The sequence below is a fragment of the Amblyomma maculatum genome, chromosome 1, assembly GCF_055883805.1.
Source record: "Amblyomma maculatum isolate TAMU_Amacu chromosome 1, ASM5588380v1, whole genome shotgun sequence".
NCBI classification, from domain to species: Eukaryota; Metazoa; Arthropoda; class Arachnida; order Ixodida; family Ixodidae; genus Amblyomma; species Amblyomma maculatum.
The window spans coordinates 182444273-182455550 of record NC_139344.1 but is presented as its reverse complement, the minus strand read 5'-3'; positions in this window follow the sequence as shown (position 1 = coordinate 182455550).

The window sequence follows — 11278 nt, the reverse complement described above, 5'->3', positions numbered from 1 at the left end:
TTTTCATTTATTCCAGGATGATCAAACTTTGCGCTCTGAAACTGAATCAGCACTGTATTTATATGCTGTTCGTACCATAGAATAACTACGTCCAAAAATGCAATGTCTACATATACTATCCACTATTTCTTGCCACATTTACACAAAGGCAGAGAAATTGCTTCAGTGCAGTATCTGTTTACTCTTCGTTCATGAGGCAAGTAAAAGAACTGCTCTATTATTTATACAGAAGGCATGTTGCAGCACGCGCCCAGAGTTTTTCCCTTGTTAAGGGCATTTTGCAACAGCAGGGCGCTGCTATTACACAATGGTATCTACTGTCCTATACAACTGAAGTTTGCAGTAACCAGTGCACGACTCCTCCATAGGAAAAACGCAGCCCACTATTAAAGCTTTTCTTGTTGCTTAAAAAGTCTAACCATGAGACCAAAAAATAAGCTCTACAATTTCAATGCCTCTGGCTTCTTTGGTACAGTCAAATAACTCGGATATTTCACTCTGCCTTGGTGGAGTGGTCAAGGTGCTTGACTGCTTTTCCCATGGATCTGGGATTGAATACCGGCCACGGAGGCTGCCTTTCGATGGAGGCAAAAAGCAAGGTGCCGTGAGCTGTGCAATGTCAGTGCACGTCAAAGAACCCCAGGTGGTCCAAATTTCTCGAGCCCTACACGATGGCGTCTCTCATAGCCAGAGCTGCTTTGGGATAGTAAACCCCAGAAGCCTATCCAAAAACCGATTTTTTTACTGCTCGGCACATTAATGCACACGCTGTGTACCATAGCGTATAGTTAGAAGCTGCTCTGCTTGTTTTATCCTGCAGTAAATATGGAAATACTGAAAACTGAATGAGCCCCGCTGCGGTGGCACAGTGGTTAGGGCGCCCAAGGATGCAGCGGCTGCTTTTCGATGCAGGCAAAAAGCAAGGCGCCCATGTCCTATGTGATGTCAGTGCACATTAAAGAACCCCAGGTGGTCGAAATTTCCGGAGCCCTCCACTACGGCATCTCATAGCCTAAGTTTCTTTGGAACGTTAATCCCCATAAACCTAGCCTCAAACATGAGTAAAGATAGCCAATGCCTTGTTAAAGTGGATGCTTTGGTTCCTTAGCGAAACTGTTTATAATAACGATGGCCCGGCTGGCACTAAGAACCCCTAAATAGGCAGGCATTTAGGCTCTAAAAAATATTGAAATAGGTGCTACAAACTAAAAATGGGCACTTTAATGAATACTCCTTATCACCAAAGCATATGATTCATGCTTAGTTTATGACCAGTAACTGAAATGGTATAAATAAAAAAAAAGCGATGAGCTCGACCAGGGCCTGTATTCCAAGTTTGCGTCGTTTTTGCCAATTAGAGGAAACGCTGAAACTGGGAGTGGTAGCAATTGAACAGACATCCGGTTCCACCATTTCCACCAATCCTCCACAGGGGGCATCTGCTAAAGCAGGTGTTTGTGTACTGTGCGACACTACGGACCCTCAGCACCCACGTGGCATCGCCATGTCTAGGGAAAATGGTATCTTAGTGGTTGAGCCGATGCAAAGTGTTTGGACCTTTAAGGTTCCTCTGCGGAGACAACATACCATTTTGCCCCATGCTTCCCATGGACTGCACATCTGGTCTGATCTAACTGGGAGAAATCGACAGTCACCTTTTCCTAGCATCCCCTCCACCTTTCACTTTCCTAGCATCTCAAGAAAAAATACATTGAAAAACGGCACCAAGTCAGACAAAACCAACAACAAAAAGAATGCAAAACTGAGAAATTTCAACTTTTGAGCTGATGTAAAAGCTGAAACCTATGCAACAGCTGACACTACATTCAAAGAACCTTTGTCAAAACACGAATGACACTCCATAGAAAGACTAAACCAAAAGGAAGAACTATTCCCAAAGACTGCTAACCAAACACCAGAACATACATGTGACCATCCAGAAAAAAAAAAGCCTTTATCTAACAAAGAAATGGAAAGCTTGCTAATGCAATAGCTTGCAATGCCATTGTAATAGGATTCAATGACCAGGTGCTCCCATTTCTCTTGCGAAGAACCCCCTTGCATTGTTTGCTATATCCAGCTTGCACTCCCCTGCTCTTTCATTATAGCATCTGCTGGTTTGGTCTACGTAAACTTTACTGTAATTAAGAGGTGTGCAGTACAGCACTCCAGAAACATACTCTCTGAACTTCGTTTCATGTGTGACAGTGCAAGAAACCTTCCTACTACCTTTCGTCATCAAGAAATTAAAAACCAGAAAAATATTTAAATATGATGGCCTCACTGAATCCCCTATGCAAATGACGTGCTTCCAGGGCCATATGCCCGCAGATGCTACATTTTTCAAGAGCCCATTACACCAGCTTGTATATCTGTCTTGGAGCTCTATTCGCAAATACCATCTTCATCCATGCTTGATTATCTACACCACACAACAGTGGGAGGCACCAATGCTCAGCTCTAGCCATAGCCTCCTCTATTTTCGAAAATAGAGGAGGCTGTACAGTGATAGCACAATGCGGAGGGACACGCTAACACTTTTTTTTCGGATCTTAGCCACAGAAATGGGTGGATTGGGGGTTATTGTGTGAGTATACATGGCAAATTTACCGTAGTGTAAATTGTTCTTGTCAGTTTTTCAAGGCCATTCAATAATTCGTGAACATTATATAATTTGATATTTTCTTTCAGGTCGCATGAAGTTCGAATTAATGAGCTTTTACTACTTGAATTTATTTGCTCCCTGGCAACAGAAGCCGCGCTTTCGTGTTACATCTCAGTTATACTACCCATGCTGCTGGCTCTGCTGGTCTAGCATTGAAGCTACACGCATTGCCTGATGTTTCATTTGGTTGTACTAGTCGGATTATTTCCCGCTTCACGTTGTTTGAGCACCGCTGTGCAAGCTGTTTGCTTTATGTTCAATGTTGCACGCATTGCCTTGTGCATTTGCTTACATATGTACTCGTTTGTGGGCTCAACTTGTATGTTGTGTTTCATTCAAGCAAATTCTTGGTCAGCGCTGAAGCAGTGGGTGTTTTTCTCCTTCAGATAAGGCCTCTGCTGCCACTGCAGATGAGATTACCCCACTGCTTGATCCCCTCTAGGGGTGCTTCAATGTGGCACCCCAATTCCTTCCAGCCTCTACAGCAGCGAGTGGTGTTTACCAGTTTCGCACTGTTGCATGTGGATTGCGTTGTGAATGCAGCACCGAAATGAAAGAAAATGGGAGGTAGTTGTGCTGGTAGCCCCTCTGTGCAGCTGCATACAGGCTGCAGCCAGCATGAGTAGCATGTGTTTCGTGTGTGTATCATGTATCTGGAGTGAACCGAAATAAACAGGAGTCTTCTGCGCTCGCCTACTGCAGACGTGTAAGCAGCTTGCAGTGCAGGTGTAGCTTTGGTATGCGCATTGCGGTATTTTTTGTTTGGTTGAAGTTGGGCACCTTTACTCGCCAGTTTGAGGGGACGCGGATCTTTCGGACCAAAAAATCGCGAAAAAGTCATTTTTCAGAAAATGTGATTTGCGAAATTAATAGCTCTTTATCTACCTATCTGCTAAGTTTTTCATCTCTAGGGTAGGTATTTTAGTCACAGTGCCAATTTATACAATCGATGTCGGCCAAATTTGGTCCGAAAACGACCCCCGAAACAACCACTTTTCCGCGAGGTGTAGCTTCCATTTTGTGCGCGGCACCGTAGGCATCTTGGTCTCATTCGAAAGAGCCGCCTTTCGTCTTCAAATTGCCGCCTTTGCTGTTTACATTCGCCCATTTGTCGCATAAAAATTAGCAAAAAAAGAAAACGTGGCATTTGCAATCCCATTGGCTTTCGGGGTGCGCGTGACGATAAGGCGTCACCGCATTGGTGGAGCTGGCTGACGGCGTCTGCTCGGCGCGCCCGAGCCGCGGGGAGACGGCGGAGACGTGACGCCGGCCGCGCTTGGTTCCGAACCGCGAGGTGCGTTCACGGCAAGAATTCTTGAAAAAAGTGAAAAAAAAAAAATAGTTGATTAATCATCTCAAGTGATCTTGCCCCGGCTGTGCGCGCTCAGGCCGACGAAAGTCGTGCGCCGAACGATCGTGTGTAGGAGACTGAAGTAGGCCTAGCGTGTTCCCCAGCACGGGAGACTGCTACTGCCAGCGGTCGCACCCGCCGGGAGTGATATCGCAGGCCGCAGATGAGCAGAAAGATAAGCTCAAAACAGAAAAAGCTTGAACTCGCGCCAATTCCAGCAACTAAGCGGTAGACGGATTGTTTTCGTGACGATGACGGCAGCGCGGCGGACAGTCCGCTTGGCGAGGCGGAGTTCACAATCGTCAGATCTAAACAGTTTGCCTAGATTGGAGAAGCGTAAAACATACGGCGGCGATAATGGCATTTTAAAAAGTGAACGCGGATAAGAAATCGCCGTTAAACTTATTCTCCAATGCGTAAACTGCACGACACGTCGTCTTCGTAGAGCTCGCCGCGCGTTTGCGCCGATCGGACATGTCCATATAGTCCTTAGTGAATGCACTTGCTTCCAGTGCAATGCAGAGCACTGGGAAGCAGCAAACAAGCTCCAAATTACATTTCTTTTCCGAAATAAACGTTCCTCACCGCGGTCTTGATGCGAGGACGTAGCAAAACTCGCGCAGCCGAAAAAGTGACAACTGAATGTGCTGCAACTGCAAATCAAAATGAAAGAGGCGACACTTGGACGTTGGAAAGCAGACTACATTCCTGGAGGTATCTAGCCATTTTAAAATGTAAATGTGTGCATTGCGCCAGTGAATGTCTTGTAAGGTGTTTATTGGAGCACCAAGACCGTATGCAACGTCCGCAAACCAAAGCGACGGGGGTAGCGTTCGAACCAACAGCTTGCCAACAGTGCAGTGCCAACAAGGCTCCGGCTCCACTTCGTCTACCTCTTCGGGTTGGCGCGCGAGCTGATGGCGATCGGGATTACTACAATACCCCCCGGCGGAAAAGGAGCCATCCTGGCGACTCATGGTGAGGAAAGGGTAGGGGGATCATAATACGGCTTGAGGCGGTCGACATGTACAGTTTCTCGGCCGCGGCAGCGATGATCTGGAGATGGGTTCAAGGGCTCTACTACTAATTGACGGGAGAAGATTGTTCGAGAATGCGGTAAGGTCCATGATAGCGCGACAGGAGTTTGGATGAGAGGCCGGACGTGCTGAGGAAGGCACCCAGAGCCAAACGAGGGCACCTGAGGGATATGAAGGCGCTGGATTTGTAGGGTCCCGGTTATGCTTTTGTTGAGCCTGGTTCTCCGTTGTGAAGGAGCGCGCCAATTGTCGGCATTCTTCGGCAAATGTGTGCGCTTCAGACAGTAGAGTGGTATCTGAAGCGTTGGGGTGGTAGGGCAGAATAGTATCCATGGTGGACGTGGGTTCACGACCATATAAAAGAAAGAAGGGGGAGAACCCAGTCGTAGTCTGCGTAGCCGTATTGTAGGCGTACGTTACAAAAGGCAGCACTGGGTCCCAATTAGAGTGAGCGCTATCAACGTACATGGCTAGCATGTCACTAAGAGTGCGATTAAATCGCTCAGTCATGCCGTTCGTTTGGGGGTGATACGCTGTGGTGCTCCGATGAATGATCTGGCACTGTTTGAGGAGGGCTTCGACAGTGTCGGAAAGAAACGCACGTCCGCGATCACTGATCAATTCTTTCGGTGCGCCGTGACGAAGAACGAGGCGATGCAGAATGAACGAAGCAACATCCCGTGCGGTGGCAGACTGCAAGGCCGATGTTTCCACGTAACGGGTTAGGTGGTCAACGGCTACAATCACCCAGCGGTTGTTAGCCGAAGTGGTCGGAAGCGGGCCATACAGATCGATAGCGACACGGTCAAAAGGGCGGCTGGGGCAAGGCAATGGCTGCAACGGAGCGGGTGGCTGAGGGGGTGGATTCTTGCGACGTTGGGCAGTACAGGATCGAATGTATTGACGAATGAAGCGGTACATACCGCGCCAGTAATATCTCATACGCAGTCGAGAATAGGTTTTCATGACACCTGCATGGCCGCATTGGGGATCGGCGTGGAAAGAGGCGCAGATTTCAGCACGGAGATGTCGCGGAATCACGAGAAGCCACTTTCGCCCTGTAGGATGGTAATTGCGGCGGTATAAAAGTCCATCGCGAGTGGCGAAGTGGTGGGCCTGACGACGAAGTGCACGTGACGGAGACAGCTCTGCGGGCGTAGACAGGAATGTTAAGAGGGAGGATATCCATGGATCCTTCTGCTGCTCAGATTTCATGTTGGTAATGTTGAGCGGCAACATATCGTAGGCACAAACGAAGCCAGCCGTCGAGTCGTTAGGAAGCGGTGAACGGGAAAGGGCATCAGCGTCGGTGTGCTTGCGTCCAGATCGATAGATGACGTGGATATCGTACTCCTGAAGACGTAACGCCCAGCGGGCGAGGCGGCCGGAGGGGTCTTTGAGGGAGGATAGCCAACAGAGCGCGTGGTGGTCGGTAACAACGTAGAATGGGCGACCGTAAATATAAGGACGAAACTGGCTCATATGATGGCCAGACACTCCTTTTCGGTCACAGAATAGTTCGATTCCGCTTTCGTGAGGGTACGACTAGCGTACGCGACGACATACTCGGAATATCCAGGTTTCCGTTGAGCAAGAACAGAGCCCAGACCTACGCCGCTTGCATCAGTGTGTATTTCGGTCGAGCAGGCAGGGTCAAAATGGCGGAGTATAGGGGGAGAGACCAGTAGACGGCGTAGTGTACTGAACGCAGCATCACAGGCTGGTGACCAAGAGGAGAGGTTCGGGCCCCGGCGAGAAGTTGCGTTAAAGGGGCGATGATACTGGCGAAGTTACGGATAAAACGGTGGAAATACGAACATAAACCGACAAAACTGCGAAGTTCCTTCAAGGTTGTGGGCTTGAGGAAGTCTGCGACGGCACGAAGTTTGGTAGGATCCGGTAGAACGCCATCCTTGGATATGACATGACCAATTATTGTGAGCTTGGTAGCGGCAAAGTGACATTTCTTCAAGTTGAGCTGTAGGCCGGCTTCAGTAAGGCACGTAAGGACACGCTGAAGGCGCAGAAGGTGGGAAGGGAAATCTTTCGAGAAAACGACAATGTCATCTAGATAACAAAGGCACGTTTCCCATTTGAGCCCACTGAGAATGTTATCCATCATTCTCTCGAAGGTGGCGGGGGCGTTGCACAGTCCGAATGGCATCACATTGAATTCATACAAGTCATTAGGAGTGATGAAGGCTGTTTTCGGGCGGTCAGCGGAATCCATCGGTACTTGCCAATAGCCAGAGCGCAAATCTAGCGACGAAAAGAACTCCGCTCCTTGCAAACAATCTAGCGCGTCGTCAATTCGTGGTAGTGGGTAAACATCTTTGCGGGTTATCTTATTCAGACGCCGGTAGTCCACACAGAAGCGGATCGTGCCATCTTTCTTCGTCACCAACACTACGGGGGAGGCCCAAGGGCTATGAGATGGTCGTATGATGCCCCATTGAAGCATATCGGCGACATTGTCACGAATGACGCGGCGCTCAGTGGGCGACACGCGATATGGTCGCTGCCGCAGGGGAGCATGAGGACCAGTGTCGATTGCATGAGAAACGGTCAAGCCGCGGCCCTAGGAAGGCTGGGACACGTCAAAAGATGCACTGAAGCTCTGAAGGAGGGCAACTATTTGGTCCCGTTGGGCGGACGGAAGGTCGGTCGCGATAGCTCGATGAAGGGCGTCGACAGGAAGCTCATCACTCGTAGCAGCACAAGACGTCAGGGCAGCGATGTGAGGGAAAACTTCAGGTTCGGAGAACATGTAAGTGCGATCAGGGTCCTTCAATGTAGCCGAGGCACTCCCCGCGAAGAACAACCGTCGGGCAGGGAAAAGGGTTGGAACCATAGATGACAGCTGCCATCAGAAATCGTTAGAACGGCGAAAGGAAGAAGGAGGCAGTTATGGTGGGCGGAGGCGAGTTTGGGCGTAAAGAGCACAGGACTAGGGAGGGCAGATGTCGAAATAAGGGGAACGGGAACAGAAGAAAAGGGAGGAATGTCGGTGTCTGCAGCTACAAGGAGTTTAGCAGGGCGCACAGGCGGGTCACACAGGGAAACATTACACACAGGGGAAAGCTCAACTTCAGCACGGGCACAATCAATCACAGCACTGTGAGTCGACAGGAAGTCGTAGCCGAGGATGATATCGTGGGAGCAGGCGTAAAGCACCACCATCTCGACGAGATACGTAATGTCTTTGATGCGATGCAAACTCGTACCGTGCACGCTGCCACAGGGGTGATGCGCTCTGAACTGGCCGTACGAAGCGAAAAGGCAGAAAGCGGCGTCGTGACCTTGCGAATTTTGCGGCGAAGGGCATCACTAATTACGGAAACGGCAGCACATGTATCCACCAGCGCAAGAACGGGAAAGTCTTCTACGAACACTTCAATGACGTTGGCGGGAGAAGGCGGAGAACTTAACGAGTTCGTCAAACGCGCAGTTCTTGCCTCCGGAACTGCGGCATTTAGTTTTCCCCTTGTGTAGGAGCCTGTCGCCGGAGCATCGGTGAAATGGAACGTCGGCGAGGCGAAGGCGAACGGCGTGTCGAGTACTGAGCCCGAGGTGGAGACGATCCAGAAGAGACGTTGCTCAAGGGCGGCTCGGGATCGTAGTGGTACTGACGGACTGTGTTCTCAGGACGAAGCGGGCGCTGACGGCAAAGGCGAGCGACGTGACCCGGGAGCCCGCAAGCATAGCAAATTGGGCGATTGTCGGCGGTTCGCCATGGGTTCGTAATGCGGCGTCGCGGTCGAAAGATCGGAGACTGAGGGGCCATGAAACGAGGTGGAGCATAACATATACGAAGTGTCTAAAGGTACGTCCGACGTATCCATTCGATTCTCGTAAAGATACGGCGGACGTCGATATACAGGCTCATGGCTATATGCACGTCGAACGCGGCCACATTCCGCTTGCTATGCGTGAATGAATCTTATCCTCTATGATATCAGCTAGCCGCGACTCTCGATGAGGTGCTACGAAGAGTGCATCCGTTCTAACATAGATCACGGTCTTCACTTAGGGTTGTGTACGGCAAGCATCGCTGTCACGCACATAGCTGCAGGCGATGCTACGTACTGCACCAGCTCCACCAGCTGGCATCGAGATACGCACATTCACGAGCAGCTTTCGCTTCGCACTAAACTATCACCTCGATCTGCCCGTAATGCGAGCGAGCTATTCTTAGCATTTACGCTGTCTTAGGTCCTGCATCGACCTCCGAAGATCTAGCGCCGGCACAACACACACACACCTCGCCGTGCAGAACATTCGGCAGTCCGAAGTATGTATGTGAAATGGCATTATGCTCGTTCCTCACATGCAGACCGAGGAAACAGGATGTTTCTAGCTAAATTCTTCGTTTAAATTCTACCTCAGAGCCATGGCACAAGGCATGCCGAATCTACTAGAGGCCTGCGCTGCTACTGCGGCGAGCTGCACATCGACTCGTCGAGGCGAAGACCTACTGTACCGCACCGCAAGAGTACACAACCGGAAAGCCGGAAGCGCGAATGATCCGAATTCTCTGTGAACAGCAATGTTATTTGGTATTTAGGGGAAGACTAGACCAAAGTGCTTAGCCTGCATCTTTTTCTTGTCGTTGTGTACATGTAGTTTAAACCCCCGCATGCTCGAGGTTAGCGTGATCCGACTGAACGGCCGCGCAGCTTTGAAACGATCGGGATCGATATGCATGCATCGCCGGACTTAGGTACGCGGTAGAAAATGTGCGCTGCACATTTCGTTGCAGAAGCTGAATCTTGGAATTTTGCAGAGTGTGCCATGCAAGTGATCGTTGCTACAACCACGCATCCATGTTCCAACGGCTGGCCTACCCCGAGGCGCATAAATGTTCAACCGTGTGGACGTATCAATGATCGAAGAGAGGACAGATTTTCACAATATTGGGCGCGAAATCGATAGCTACCAGTGCTCAGTGTTAGAGAAATTCTGCCTTGATCATGCGCAATTCAGTGTTTCAGGTGTGGTCAGTAGCTATAAGTTTGAACAGTTCGCCTGTCAAGTCAGCGGCGCCATTTTCCACGCTACACCGCTGTCTTGCTAGAAAGCCTACCTAGGCGGCGTTTGACATTCAGCTGCTTTTTGTGGGTCCCGTAATTGAAAGCAACGCCTTCAGAAACGCGTTAAATGTACAAAAATGTATTCTCTTCAACAGTTTCACTCCAGGCTGTCAAAGCAGGCGGACGTTGATAAAACATTTGAGCACTCCAGTCTTTAGAAATCTGTAGAATCGCCTTCAGTTTGTAAAATTATTAGAATAGGTCACTTTCCGATCGCTGGGACATAGACCCTCATGACAGCGCTGTCACGTGATTAAGGACCACACCAGACCGAAAGCTTGTCTCATATAACATAGCTAACCAAGGTATACCTTACAGCATTGTGTTGATTTTTATGGTGCATAAGCGACTAATGCTGCCATGCACCAAGAACAAGGTTTAATGTATTTATTTTGTGTGTAATGACTAAAATGTTCTTTAGGATGTAGCTTGTTTAGGAACATTTTAGGAAACCAAAAATGCAGGAAATTTGCACGTCTCTCCTAGGACCATGCTGGGATGGAAAGGGATCTGTTGCAAAATTGTACAAAATGTTTCCTCTTATTTTGTCGACTCTGGCGCACGTGTAAGATATGGTTTATTGTTAGTTCATCTCCACACTCCTTGCATATTGGTTTGTCCTCTTTCATAAGTATGAAGCTGTGTGTGAGGTGTGGGTATGTGTTTTGTGAAGATGACCTAAAATGGCCTCCATGTTGCGTTTTTGATTACTGCAAGATTTCCATTCCTTAATGACAGGTTTGACAAGTATAGTTTGTAGTTTATTTCAATGTTTCAAAAATCCTGCCATTTCACTCTCACTTTTCTATGTACAAGCTTCTTGGTATCTTCATGCAGCATATTCACCCTCTGTAATTTAGCATTGCATCAAGGTAACCTGGTTATTTATTTTCATCACCTTTCAAGACAACTGTCCCGATTTCATAAAGTGTAGGGTTTCTGACGACAGGAACTCCTTGGAAGTCATAGAAATAAATGAGATCCACAATCATGAGCTATCTAGGGTATGCATATACATGTCCATCGCTCAGTGGAATGGTGTCAGTACGCTGTTAGAACAGGTCTTGTGGTAACAACAACCATTGTCTGAGGTCTGAAGTGGTCCTTTAATGGGCATTGAAATGCTATGTAACTA